Here is a 10,770-nt window from a genome sequence, read left to right as displayed (position 1 = left end):
AGAGGCTTTATTTATTGGCATGTGTTGACATGGAGTCACAACTAATTGCCAACATACTTGTTATAATTTCCATGAAGAGGATAGATACTTTGACTCTTGAAGTTTACAAATCAGAAATCAAAAATCTCATTTGTAATTATATCTTCTAAATTAGAGTTAGGAATTGTACATTATATTGACTTTGATGTATTAATAGTATCCAATAAAGCATACTCTATTGATGTATCTCAAACAAATAATGCATAAATACTATTATAACATAAACGTAAAAATACACAGCTAAAATAAATTACAAGATGTGATGGTAGGTGCAAATCACATCTTCATCATTGCTTTAACATGAAAAGATTTGAGCTAATTGTTATATAATGCCTATGACAACTTATGTGAGAATGCCTATGATAACATTATATATACATAAGCCATGTTCCTATTATAATTATTATAATTATTCAGAACCAGAAACCTTGTTGCTAAGATCTTCTTTGAGTTGGATAACATCAAAGATTCTATGTCAAAAGGCCAAGTGGTACTAATAAAACCTTTTGTTGAAATCCTTAATATGGGTCTTAAAAAGAGAATCAAGCTGAAATTGGTTCTCTAATCAAGATAACATCTTAGAGTTTTATAAAGGCTTTGGATACTTTTCATGTTGAAGTCAATCTTGTAGAAAATTAATACACAAATTTTTATTACACTATTCCTTAGAGTGAATGGAAATTATTACATTACTTTGCAATATTTTGGTTTCCATCTCTAGTGTACAGGAAACATCTAAAACATCTACTTATATCCAAACCCTGGAAAAAAATCTTATGATAAATTCTAAATATTTCCAAGATTTAATCTATTGGATAACAAGTAACAAGAAGAGGCAACTAGAAAATATGGTGATGTGGACTCTCTTGTAGGATTGGTTAATGGAAGAAATTATCCATTACTTGAGGCTTCAATAAGTGGTCTTGCCAACTTGGGAAAGGACCATCCATGCAAGGTTGGTTGATGGTTTTATAAAATTCTTGATGCACTAGATATTATGTTCTTTGGTTGCAAAATTAAGAAAATGGGACCAAAATAGGGTATACAAGAAATTGAATTTCCTAGGGAAGCTCTAATCTTATGCTAACCTCTAACTCATGGCTAGAAAAGTGATTGAGTTTTTATTTGTATTTATTGTATCACATTTCTATTCTATCATATATTGTGAAACCAAACTACTACCGCATCTTGTTGCCAAATATTATTTTAAGCAAGATGTTACAATACTACTAGTTGTAGTGCCCCTTATATAGGTGTGAGACTTGCAAAATAAAACTTACATTAGAACAAAATAAATATACTTTAAAGTGCTTTTGTGAGATGGTCAAGTTCCATTCACGATGATGTTTTATAAGTTGATCAACAATTGTCACATACATTATAAGAATCAGTTGCATTGATGTTCTCAAAGGTCTTGTCCTTCATTGCATAGTACTATATAAATGTACATCTTGACATTTGTATTAAGTAGTTGTGATCAAGTAGTGAGATGCATTAATTATTAGTGCAATAAATATTCAAGATATAGATTATGCATCAAGTACTAAACTGATGATAGAGTGTGGTGTAGTAGAATCTCATTTGGAGCTTTTAAGGTTCAAAATTAGTGTGAAGAATTAGTAGCCAGGCTACTTGAAGCATTTTCTAATATTTTAAAAGTGCAAGACTTGATTGTATCAACAGATGATATTTCTTAACTATTAGAGCATCTTCTTTACCATTAGAGCCAAGCCTATCCTATCAAGTTATTGGTTAGGATTTCTCTAGAATATATATTTTCAAATTGATAGCAAAGCTTATCCTATCAAGTTATTGGTTAGGATTTCTCTAGAATATATATTTTCAAATTGATAGCATTGTCAAACTCAAAACTAATGCCATAAGCATTATTTATACTAATTGAGGAGAAGACAAGTGATGCAATCATAATGAAAGCAATATGTGTATATCCACATATAGTTATGCAAGGTACAAGAAATAGATGTGCTCTTGCAAAAGTATGGGGTAATCTAACTGTTCAAGATTTTTTTGGATCAAACAAATTTCAGATAGCTTAGGAAGTGTTGTCAGCCATATCCTTGAAAACTTTATGTCCAAAAAATTATAAGGCCTTAATAGGTAAGGTATGTCAAGTGAATGTTATAATTTTTTGTATTCATGATTTATACTGATACCATAGAATCTAAAATGCATCTTTTGATGGCTTTTGTGACTTTTGTATTTTTTAATTTGATGGATTGCCACATTCATTTATTAACCTTTTGTTTTTTAGTAGGACTATGATCTTTGCATCACTACAAGAGTTTTTTCAATCCGTATATTATTGTGCTTTAATATTTTTCTCTATTGTAAAAAAATAATAATTATATGGCATTTATCAATCTTTAGTTAGATAATTTTTGTCATGTAATTACTTGTTGCACAAGAGAAACTACTTTGCCTTGATATTCCATTTTTTGCATTACCTTTTTTATGGTTTACAATTTTAATTTTAAGCACATATTTAATGTATATGTTAGGACATTTATGTGGCAGTGAATTCTTTTAGCTTATAAGAGCATATATGTTGATATGCATTACAACATTTGGCTTCATAATAAGGCCATGAACTTGTCATAACTTTCTAATTTCATGATAGTTTTTTTCACTACATTTATGAGGAATTAAAAAGTGAATGATTTGAAGAAAAAGAAAATTTCATCTATGTTACACATTTTCAAGATTGTGTCCTAGATAGTGTATAGTAAAATTCTTAGCAAAATCATTTAATGGAGGTAGACACCGATAAATGTATTCTCTAAGAAACGTGAGAAAATTCTTTTCTTTGGCATCTATTTTGAGGCTATTCCCTACCATAAAAATTATATTTTCTTTTTAAGCTAAAGGTTTAAAAATATTGACGTTTCCCATTTCTAATGTTTCATGGGACTCTAATGCGGGTAAAATCAAACTTAAAGCTCCAACTGAAATGTTTGTGTACTTATATTTATGGAAAGATCTTAAGTAGAGACAAAATCTTAAAATCATTTCTATTCAAAATTAGAAGGTTCAAAAAATTGCAATGCATAAAGCTACTTGAAAATTTGACAAGTCAATAGATTATTTGGTTAATAATTTAAATCAATGGGCACCTTTCATGTTCAATGAACTATAAATTTGTCAATGTATTTATTCACGATGGAACTAATTTTCATTAGTTTATAAAATTAAGTCATATCATAAAAATTTATGTCATTATGATAATGGCATTGGTGCATTTGGTTGGCAAAAATGCATACGTTCTAAGTCAAGCATTTTTTTCAAAATTGAAACAAAATTTTGTGTTTCTATTTTATATATTTCCTAAGGGCAAGGCATTGCAAATATCTTGTAATACCAAGTAGTTAAGATCACTTTTGAAAGAGTAATTTTTCTATTATATACTATTATAGTGAAATTTGTGTCAACCTAATTTCATTGAAGATAAGCTCAACATATTTGTATCTTTTCAAATTCTCACAGTTATATGTTTTATACTCTAAGGGTACTTTGGAGGAACTATATATATATATATATATATATATATATATATATATATATATAATCAATGTGTATATATATGTGATGCTAAAAAAAAATCAATTTATATTATAAAGTTTCTCTCAATGTTAACTATTTCAATATATCTCAAACAATTAAGCATATCATTTCATTGGTTTAATAGATAAGGAAATGCTTAAATATTGGCTAATTTGGTATACAAAAAGAAAAAGTGTAGTAAAATACCTCCTTCTTGAGACTTTGATGCATGCTCAATAGATTTTTATTTATTTTTGGCTCTGGGGTCACTCCTGTTGTTAAGTTACTATAGGTTACTTGAGATTTGGCATAGGGTGTGTCGTGCCTAGGTATTACTCCCTCCTTGGGTGGTACATAAATTCTTGCTCCATGTAGCATCTTAGAGCACCCTATTTTGAGTAATTCACTTGGGTTTTTGTAGAATAGAAGAAATGTATTATTTTGGACTTTGATATGCCTATCAAGGGTAAGAAACTACATTATTGGAAAAGTAGGTTTCCTATTATATTATTGTTGGAAATATAAGATAGACAAGGTTACTGAGAGGGGAGGGGTGAATCAAGAACCAATAAAACTTTATCTACTTCACTAATTAATCCTTCATAGAATATTTTAATCTATTTGTATGCATGAAAGAATGAAAGCAATTAAACATTCATAAAACTTTGACACAAGATATGCTAACCTAGAAACCTTCCAATTAGAAAGTAAAACTAGGGTGGGGATGATACCCACAAGCTTTAGTACTACAGTATAAAGTTAACTTGTTAAGGGTTACAATTGACCACTTATGGTGATTTGCCCAGTTAGGAGTAATAAGGACTATGAGGTCCACCTTGTTAAAGGATTTACAAACATACAATGAAGTATGCACTTGGTTAAGAGATTTAGCAAAGACTGTTAAGTCCACCCTATTAGAGGATTTAACTGATACACCTATTAGGATGAACCAGTGGCTGATCTTTGATATGCAACTCTAATTTGTTGGTTGATATTCCTTATAATGCAATGATCACCTAACTATGATAGATAAAACTTTGTTGTCCCTTATACTGCCTGTAGCCTTCTTTAATTCACACTCCTGCTCATCATATTCTTCTTTTCAAACTTACTTGGATATGATATAATGTATTACATATATACCAATCCAAATCATAACTTATTGGAGTCAGCTACAATCCCAATTTCATCACAATTCACAAAGTCAGCCCAATTGTTGTAACTCAAGGTCTAAAGACAAACTAGATGATGTTATGATACTTGGGAAACACTGTCAACGCTCGACAATCTTTGGCACTTGATTGAACTTGAAGCTCGGTCTATACTAATCACTTCCAAGTAGCTCTAACTTAGTTAATATTGTGTGACTCAGTGAATACTAAAAAACTTGGTAGCTTCTGAATCACTCAGTTGACACTACATAACTCAATAAACACTAGATTCATATGTTAACATAGTGAGCTTGGCAAACACAGTATAACTCGATTAACATACCATAGATTGGTTAACACTACGATCTTCTTTACTTCCATCGAATAGCTTGTTAGCCTTTGCTATGCTCAGTTTGCACTAAACATTATCTCTGTAGCTTAGTAAACTCTATGTAGCTCTACAAATACTTCAAACTAACTAATAAGCTCGGTAGCAAATGTAGAGCTCAATAGCAATGTGACCATTTGACTAAGTGTCGAGTCACTGATAGACAAATTGACCATAATGTCAACAATCTCCCCCTTTGACATTAGTGAAAAAAACACTTATCAAGCCAAAAATATGAACTTCAAAACTAAATCATCAGTTAGTGTCTTCAACTCAGTTTTAACTGTCTGTTGCTATTGCTTGGTAAAATATGCTATTTTTTAAAAAAAATTTCAAATATGCTTTTGTAAACTTATCTTTTGCTCATCTATACAGGTATCTTCATAATACTATACTACTCCCTCATACACACATCTCTTATATACATATCTCTAGAGTATAGTATACCTTCTCTTCCTTTACAATATATATACTTCTCCCCTTTTCTACAATATGCAATATCTTCTCCCCCTTTTGACATAAATGTCAAAGGTGTGTAATATCTATATGATAATACCAAAATGTGACAAGAAATAAAAATGCACCTTTAGAATACATACCTTTGTCTTGTCTCAATTTTCCTATAGTACCTTGCTTGCATGCAATGTAATCTGAACTTCTACTGATAATTCCACCATGTGATCAGCTATGGAGAAGTTGTTGTCATGGATGAGAGTCTTTGCATGCTAAATGTGTTTCTGCAATGCATCCATGTTTGGAAGAATCATGCCTTGGATTTCTACAAATGTGGCCCTAATCCTAGCTTCTCCCTTCAATAATTCTGCTTGCAGATTTGTCAGATATCTAATCTTTGTATAATATGCAGAATCATAACTTGGGCCGAGTAATAGCTAGTGTGCACTTGCCTTCATGTCCTCATCTATCTTCGACAATTTCTCCTTGATTTTCTTTGTAAAGATTGATTTGTCACTTAACTTGACAAACTATGAAACAACATTATTCACAGAGGTTTCTAGTGAAACAAGAATAGTAGCTAACTCTACTTGATCTATTACAATTCTTTGTGCAACTTTTTCCAACATTCTATTTTTAAACATTCTTTCAACTCTCTGTAGTAGCTTCTCCTGTCCATTCAGTTCTTCATTGAATTTGTGGACAATTTCTGCTAACTAATCTAAAATAGGTTGAGTACTATCAATCTCAATGCTTAGAGCATCAACAAATATGGTCTTTATGTCTTCAAAAACTTGGTTTTCTTTCTTCTTCTCTTCTCTAAGATTCTGTTGCTTAGCTCTCTTCTTCGGTAGTTCACCCACAATGTTCATTTGATTATGGGTGAGGGTAGAAATATCTCAATTTGTAATAATTATATCCTCATCCAGATCAATAGTTTCTTTTTCTTTGCCCTATTATTTCAAAATGGTGGAAATAATTTGTTTACCCTTCTCTAAGACTTCAATACTTAGTTGAGATTGGTTCTCAATTGTCATTGTACTAGCTATTGATATACTTGGAATAGAAATAATTGTGGAAATTGGCAGGCTAGCAATAAATGTTGAAATAACACTGGCAACAAAAATACCTTGTTGCTCCTCGGTCAAGCCTAATGATGGAGGGATTAGTTGCTCGACAGATGAAGTGTTGGACACTTCTGTCAATGTAACATTCAAATGAATAGATTCTAAGCTTGGTTGGGTGCTTGGTATAGTAGTGGTATCCACAACCAACTTGGTAGAAGCTTTCTCTGAGCCTGATTGCACTAAGGCTTTGCTCGGAGAGTGAGGAAATGAGGTCATGACTATTGTTGCAATTTTCTCTACATCTGTTTCCTTAATGCCTTAAATCTATGGAAGACTTCCTCCTATAGCTTCTTGTTCTTCCTCCTTGTCATCCAGATTTACATCATCTAACTCATCATATTTTATTTCTATATTTTAATCCTCATCCTCATCTTCACCATCCTTGTCATCAACATGCACTACAAAGTCACTAGGTTGATATAACCTATAGATGTTTTTCCATGTTGTATAGTTGCTTTCAACACATATTCAATGTCTTTAAGTGGTATCATGCATGTGCCTAGTTTGAGAGTGAACATTTTCTCATTTTTCTTCAAGGATTCCTTTATCTCCTTATTATTAAGATTTGGCATGAGTTGCCTCAAGGTTGGTTCATAGATATCCTTGCCAATCTTTTGTGCAATTGCCCATCTAGGTTTTATTGCCTACATAATCTCATTAGGAATTTGTTGTGCAAGCTCATCTGATGAGTACTTCCACTTACCTAGCTTGATCATAACAACATCCTCTATCTACCTTTTCTCTTCCTCATTACTTGTCTCATACTTGAGGAATTTGAAACATGCCATACCTATTAATTCTTCCATCTTCTTCAATCTTTCTTGAAGTGTAGGTGGAGATCTCTTGAAGATAACCTGCTTGGCTTCATCTTCACCTAACTTCAACTTCTTTCTTGACTTGGGTGCCCTTCTAGTGAATTTAATAGGGGATGATCTGACAGGTCTAGTTATGATAACCTTATCTTTCTTCCTTGGAGGCTCTTCTTCCTCAGATTTGGTTTCCTCTTCTTCATCCTCTTCATCATCACCTTTTCCATCGATAAAAATTAGAGGGCAACTTGTTTACTTTGTGCTTTTCAGTATCTTTTCTACTCTTTTCCTTCCTTTGCTTACTGCTTGGGGTAGCTTGATTTCAAGATCAACTCTTGCCTTTGCCTCATTGTAAGTTCCAAAATAGGTGTCTTTAGGATCCACAGGCTCATTCAGCAGAGCCTCAATTACATTCTTAGTTTCATCAATGTTAACCTCATACTCTAGAGGCTTAACCCATGCCACTCTAGGTCTGACTACTTGTATGTACACTTTTTCATAGTCCACCATGAAACATATATCATCCTTGTAATCTTCCAATAATTTAGACCCCCCATACACCACCAAAGAATGTGAGAATAAGGCAATGTGAATGATGTGGTATGTGGAGGGCATGATATGTAGGCTTTACATATGATAAGAAAGAAAATATGTTATCACTAATTTTGATTTCTTTCAAGCATTATGGGTGAAAGGTGGTATTGAAGAGGGCACCATGGGAGAAAGCTTTACCATCATCACCTAGAAGAAACAATAGTATTTTCTCAAGCATATTTTGGAGAAACAACTAAATGAGCTACTTAAATTAGATGTATTTCTATTGTTGGATACTATTGACATCATTTTGGATGATGAGTTCATGTGTTTAGAACATTATTATAGAACAAACATTAACATTGCCTCTAACTTTATGGTGTGGGCATTAGATTTGGGAATCAAGAAGAAATGATGTGGGTGATGAAAATAATGTATTTACACAATGTGGTGGTTAAGGATGAAATTGATATTGGCAATAAAAAAGCTTGGAGTTGGTAATTACACTCAATACAATAATTAGAAGGTGGAGGAATTAGAACCCTTGTTGCATATGTTCTTGGTTTGGAGTGCGATGAACAACAAAGATGAATGCATATATGAGGTGAAGATAGGGTGGGATGTCCTAAAAGAGTTTATAATAAGTTCTCACAAGATTGAGCGAGTGAAGTAGTTAGCAGAATAAAAGAAGAAAGGTGGTAAGAAGGTCAAATTTGGGCCAATTGATTATTGGTTTAATGGTCCTATGAGGAAGCTAAAAAAAATGAAAGCTGGCACGAGGTGTGGTTTTTAGTTTTCTGTGGCTTTGGTCAATGCAATAACAAATTTTATCAAAATGTATGGTCTTTGGTAGGGCATGAACATTTATAGGGGCATTTCACAAGTATCTAATCATAAGTAGTATGGGCTCAAAATGAATAGAGCTTATATATGGTTTATATCAATTATCATAGAAGTATGGCTTCTTTGGAAAATCTAGGGGTTGAAGGTTACAATAGTTGCAATAGTAGTAGATATTTTGATGAGCATACATGCATTTTAGAATATAATGAACCTTTTATTTTGTAATGTTTATATTTATAATTATTATCAAAATGTAACTTATTCACAAATAAAAAATAAACAAATCAAAGTATATTATTCAAATGCTCGAAAATAGATCTTAATATAATCAAACTAAAATCTACTCTAATACTAAATGTTAACAATCTAAACATAATAATATCTACAAAATAAAATATAATTTGAATAATTCAATAGAAACATAAACACTTATGTTAATAATTAAACTCTTTAAAAAATAAATAGTATCATTCACTAAAAATAAAATAAAAATTACAATATAATTAGATTTTTTTTTCCCAATACTCTAAACAAATATATGCTCAAATCAAATTTTAAAATGTTTGTGAAACCAATCTTTATGTTTCAACAACCCTACTCATCTAATCTTCCAACACTTTTCATATAAGCAAGAAAGTGAAAGAAAACTTCTAAGATAAAATTTAATGGTTTTCTTAGTCAATGTACTCAATTTTTCATTTGTATAAGGTGGGTACCCCTCCTTGACTTTGCATCTAATAGTTATAACGAATTTCAAACAAACTCATGTACTCTCTCCAAATTGATTTCTTAAAAATAGGTTGCCCTTAATTAATTGAGATAAAAAATTATTTTATGGCATCTACAAAATTGATTACATATCTAATATTACATATAACAATTATTTATGAAATATTTCTTTATTTAAAGTGCTACATCCCACTTAAAGGTGGACCACAATTTTAAACAAATAAATATATTTTTTAATGTTGAGTGGACAAAAACTCTTTATAACATAAATAAAATAGGGTTAGATATCAAATATGATATAATTCAAAAAGTTGCTCTTTTTATGGCTTATAATTAATAATAAAAGAAAACATAGTTTGAAAGTCAATGAGCTCTTGTTTTGTTGGTGAAGTTAATTGCTTTTGAATGAGTCTACAAGGAATTGATTCTTGTTGAGTATAATACCTCAACACTATAAGAAGTCTCAACTTTAGGCTTATGCACTTTATTGAATGTGAATGATATAAATTGCTCCATAAAAAAAAAGTCCAAATTGCTGAATTCAAATTTAAAGATTCAAGGTTAAGATCTATGATTTTAAGGAAAAAATTCAACCAGTTCAATATTGTTGAGTTGAAAAAGAAGAGCCAAATTCATATCCTTTTATTTGACATAATAGATACCCCTTGGCTCTTAGCTACACAAGTTTAAATTCAAGGTTTGTGTTCCTATATTAAGTGTGGGTGATATAAACTCCTCTAAAAAATATAAACTAATAAGTTCAAATATAAGATTAAGGTTCAAATAATGACTATAAGAAAGATATTAATTAATTCAAGTATATTAAAGTTGAAATGAAAAGAATCTATATCTTTTAGTTTGGTAGAATGTATACTCCTCAATCCTTGGTTATGGGTCCAAAATGTCAACTTGAACTCTTATATTAGGAGTAGATGATAAACCCCTCAATAGAAAACATGATCTAAACTATCAAATTCAAATTTAAAGATTCAAGGTTCAATTAATTCTATAATAGTGAAGTTGTACTAAAAAAATATAATTATCTTTCACTTTAGTGGAATGAATATATGTGAATCCTTAGCTCTTACTTAAAGATGATTCAACTTAAAACTCATGCACTTGTATCCATGTAGATGATA

This window comes from Cupressus sempervirens, chromosome 7, assembly GCF_028749045.1.
Source record: "Cupressus sempervirens isolate cs-2001-9-10 chromosome 7, ASM2874904v1, whole genome shotgun sequence".
NCBI lineage: Eukaryota > Viridiplantae > Streptophyta > Pinopsida > Cupressales > Cupressaceae > Cupressus > Cupressus sempervirens.
The sequence above is the reverse complement of the archived record's forward strand: the minus strand, read 5'-3'. Positions refer to the sequence as shown.